The sequence below is a fragment of the Schistocerca serialis genome, chromosome 2 (genome assembly GCF_023864345.2).
Source record: "Schistocerca serialis cubense isolate TAMUIC-IGC-003099 chromosome 2, iqSchSeri2.2, whole genome shotgun sequence".
Classification (NCBI taxonomy): Eukaryota; Metazoa; Arthropoda; class Insecta; order Orthoptera; family Acrididae; genus Schistocerca; species Schistocerca serialis.
In genome coordinates this window covers 443,857,590-443,862,796 of record NC_064639.1, presented here as the reverse complement: position 1 = coordinate 443,862,796, position 5,207 = coordinate 443,857,590, and positions in this window count along the sequence as shown.

Genomic DNA, 5,207 nt, shown 5'->3' with positions numbered 1-5,207 from the left:
CCACGTAGAATCACTGTTGCAATGGGTTGCACCCTATTCATCAGTTGGTCACGATGTTTTGCTTTGTAAGTGTATATTCAGAACCATAAGTGGAAGTTTATGTCCAAGTTGAACACCGAGTGTACGAAAGAGTAGGGAGACAGCTCCAGTCATATAGAGCTATATATGTAGTTTTTTTAGTCCCTACAATACCTTCAGCAATCAGCTGTTTCAACATGTCTTAGAACTTGCCTTAAGTGGCCTCTTCTTTGTCCAACGGTTTCCATTGTAATTATTACAATTATTTTACTTCTTCCGCAATTCCGTCTTCTCCAATTCTTGTTTTTTGAGTGGTCTTGTTCTGATTTGTTACGATTTTTGTGGTTTAGCCTTACATTTGTTAGACCTTCACGCACGTCTGTGTTATGAAAGGAGTCTGTCCTACCAATTGAACAGATTCTACTAATTCCTTTTACGATAGATGGGCAAGGTCTAATGCGAGTCATAGCACTGATAGCTTTTCTCCTTTCTTGATTATTACTGCGAAATTTTCTGTCATCTCCTTTAGTGTTTTTGCGATGTACAGTTTAAACTATCGTGACTATGAGATATAAAACTGAAACTCGTTAATCTGCTTCCCTTTCCCTTGATTTACAAGTTCATTACTTCCACGTGGTGTTTGTATGTATTGCTAATATCATTGTTCTCATGGTACTTCATGTTTATTCATTTTCATCCTTTACATCTGTTCTACTCAGAATTTCAAGTTTCTTCCGAATAATATTTATGCTCAAGTTATTTACCAATGTGATCTACCAGACATTCAATGTTCATAGTAAACTGATATAAAATCAAACACACAAAATTGATGGAAGACCTCTCAAGAAACTCATGTCTATCGTTGCATAGTACTTACAGGTGAAATACCTTGAGCATAAACATTATTTTCCATCTCTGTATTCTTACATTGACCTCATACAAGGGACAATGAATTCCAAAATATGCTTCTGCAAGCTGCTGTATTCTCATTAAATCATGGAGAACATACTTTGTCGATCAGCAGATAGATAAATTATCTCGCTGTAATGTCCTATCGTTGCAAGGGTATGTATGCCTCAAATTGTTCCAAGGCACTCTATACAGGGTGTTACAAAAAGGTACGGCCAAACTTTCAGGAAACATTCCTCACCCACAAAGAAAGAAAATATGTTATGTCGACATGTGTCCGGAAACGCTTACTTTCCATGTTAGAGCTCATTTTATTACTTCTCTTAAAATCACATTAATCATGGAATGGAAACACACAGCAACAGAACGTACCAGCGTGACTTCAAACACTTTGTTACAGGAAATGTTCAAAATGTCCTCCGTTAGCGAGGATACATGCATCCACCCTCCGTCGCATGGAATCCCTGATGCGCTGATGCAGCCCTGGACAATGGCGTATTGTATCACAGCCGTCGACAATATGAGCACGAAGAGTCTTTACATTTGATACCGGGGTTGAGTAGACAAGAGCTTTCAAATGCCCCCATAAATGAAAGTCAAGAGGGTTGAGGTCAGGAGAGCCTGGAGGCCGTGTAATTGGTCCGCCTCTACCAATCCATCGGTCACCGAATCTGTTGTTGAAAGCGTACGAACACTTCGACTGAAATGTGCAGGAGCTCCATCGTGCAGGAACCACATGTTGTGTCGTACTTGTAAAAGCACATGTTCTAGCAGCACAGGTAGAGTATCCCGTATGAAATCATGATAACGTGCTCCATTGAGCGTAGGTGGAAGAAACTAAAATGTGCTCTAACATGGAAATTAAGCGTTTCCGGACACATGTCCACATAAAATCTTTTCTTTATTTGTGTGTGAGGAATGTTTCCTGAAAGTTTGGCCGTACCTTTTTGTAACCCCCTGTATATTGTTCCAAAGTCTAACACGTGCAGACGCTAAACAAGTTCACACAGCCTCCATCAAATCGTTCACTGCGTTAGAGTTATCTGAGCTATGACATACCAACTGCAGACCATCACCTGGGGAAAATCTAATGTTAATACTGATAGACTGATCTCACTCACACCCTTTTATACTCCTGTCGTGTGGTGTAAACAGAGGTATCCCGTAAGCCTTTGTGTCTTGTATTTCGCGGGTCGTAATGAAACCCCAATACACATCCGTTAGCTGCCACATTAAATTCTGCTATTTTGTTAGCAAGTGTGAAGAGTCGAAATTTCTGGACAATTCTAGTAACATGTCTCTGATCATTATCTATCTTCTATTGGTCAGGTTCTATTTGACCATCTGAGCCAAAGCCGTCCAATTGTGGAAGGAGTCTCCATCTACATTATTCACAGAATTCCGATTAAGTTCCCGTAAAAATGACAGATGTGCGAGCGTATACACGTTACAAAATGAAAAGCTGCCAACCAGGCTGTCAAAAGCATTCCTTTTCAGATTAAAAGATAGTTATTTTTCGGCATTATTTCTCTTTAGGTAAATTAACTTCACCAAGCGTTTTTCCGGATGGGAGATACAGTCTCTGTCATGTCCAGGGTAGCCGTCTACGATGCCATAACCACTTCATTGGGCAAAGAACGTTTTACAGGATTCGAACCTGCGACCGTAGTGGTCGCGCTTCCAGACTGAAGCGCCTAGAACCGCTTGGACCCTCCGGCCGGCCCGGCCATCCTGATTTCCCTAAATTGCTTCATGCAAATGCCAGGATGGTTCCTCCGAAACCGCACGGCTGACTTCCTTCCCCATACTTCCCTAATCCGATGGGACCGGTGACCTCGCTGATTGACCTCTTCCTCAAGTCAACCAACCAGCCAACTATTGAATACTTCCATCACCTACTACATTTCAACTACGATTGTATCAGACTGCCCAGAGGCCAAGACTGTGCCGAAACAAGACCAAAGATTGTTTAACAATAACATAACTTGCTTATCTCTAACGAGCACATCGATAATTACAAAAATGAAAATGACGTGCCCACCTTACTTCGTGTACCGTAAGAAACATAATACACCGCTAAGGTATGCACGACAGCGAGTAACTCCTATACAGACAAAAAGGAGTGCGGAAAAGAAAGGATTTCAAATTTAAATTTGAAAATTTTGTTTGAAGAATGATATTTTTCACCAGCCTGTGCATAAAAAACTTTTTTTTTTATTTTTCACACTAGGAACAGTTTCGGGCATTTTCTCTATAACATATTTGGCTACATAGTCGTCATTAATTCAGAAACGTGCCATGCATAATTGTGCAAAGTACAGGGGTCAAACGTCTTCATCTTGCAATATTTCCTGCGAAATGCACTGTATACACTCACTCAGCCAAGGGTCACATGTGCAGTTTGCGTGAGAGGTTTCCCAAGCAAACTGCGCTCCTGTTAGTGCGTGTACAGTAAACATTGCAGGAAATGCAACAAGATAAGGACACTTTACGACTGTGCTTTGGACAGTTGTGTATAACACGCGATTTTTAAATTAATGACGACGATGTAGCCACTTTTGTTAATAGAGACACACTTGATAATGGGCAATGCACGAAACCGATATTGTGGAAAAAAAATTTGATACACAAGCTGGTAGAAAAATGTCGTTCATCAAAATGAAAATTTTATGTTTACGTTTTTATTTCTACTCCAATTATATGGTTATGGGGTCTTCACAATATTGAACATCTTTCTTTAGAAGGGTAACTGAAGTGCCGTATATGTGTGTGTTTACTAAGTGAACATTACAGATCCTTTAGAAAAGTCCAAACTATTACAGTAAATCCCTCGAGAAAGTATAGAAAGGGACTGCATAACTAAAGTACCTAGTCCATTTAGCAACATTGTATTTTGAGTTCATGAAGTTCCACCACACATTACACAGACTGCCGCTTACTTGGCTGAGAATATCATTTACTAGTGCACAGAGATCCCTCAAAACATGGTACTACAAACCAAAGAGTGAGGAAAATCAAATTATTCGTGAGGATGGCAGCAGTTGTGGCAGTTACGTAACATTATATTCTCGGAGGTTAAACAGTGACGTTACCTATGTCTTCTATATATTGTTCCATCGATTTATTTATGGATTTAGCACTTGTAACAATATGGACTCTTAGTCATAACCGCATACCTTAAATTTCAAAGAACTTGCGCAGAGACTATTAATCTCGTTGTTAAGTAAAAAAAAAGCACCTAGACAAACATTTTCTTGGCTTGCATCGCAGCTCTCATGCATACACATAGTTTGTGGTGGGTAAATAGTTCTAATGTGAATTCAGTAAGACTACTTACTCTTCGTAAAGGAAAAGTGCTAAAGTTTGAATAATGACAGTATTAGTACTCAGTGCCTGTTTGTTTCTATTTCATTAATTAATTGGTTTTTTTCTTGTTTGTCGATATAAATAAAGTGATTCTGTGATGCTGTAGTTTCCCATTTTGGTTACAGAACTTCTTGATTGCTGCAGAGTATTAATGTAACATAAAAGTGTGCCTTGAGGCACAGTCTAAAGTTGTCAACGCCATGTTCCAGACATTATTTCATCCAAGGTACACAAGCCAGGCCACCGCTTTGCAGAGGAATGACGTAAGTTCTTCGACGTACAGTCGATCAGTATATGACCTCAGAAAGTATTTCTTGTACATAGCATTTGTCGAGACGCTTGCCTAGTGGTACCCGGAAATAAGACCTTCATTGCAACTGCGAAACAGTGTAATGCGATCTTAGTGCCCATTTGCACTGTACAATTAATACACCGCTATCCATCCATGAACCATGGACCTTGCCATTGGTGGGAAGGTTTGCGTGCCTCAGCGACACACATAGCGGTACCGTAGGTGAAACCACAACGGAGGCGTATCTGTTGAGAGGTCAGGCAAACGTGTGTTTTCGAAAGAGGGGCAGCAGCCTTTCCATTAGTTGCGGGGCCAAAAGTCTGGATGACTGACTGATCTGGCCTTGTGACATCAATCAAAGCGGGGTTATTGTCAAGACATTGCGAACGGCTTAAAGCAATGGGAAATTACAGCAATAATTTTTCTCGACGGCATGCAGTTCTACTGTATAATTAAATGAAGGTGGCATCCTCTTGGGTAAAGTATTCCGGAGATAAAATGGCCCCCATTATGATCTTGGAGCAATGACTAGTAAGGAGAATGTCATTGACTGGCGACTCCATAGAGTACTGTGTGCACAACGACCATATGGTAAGTACAATTAGAAGGAAGGTCAGCGTTG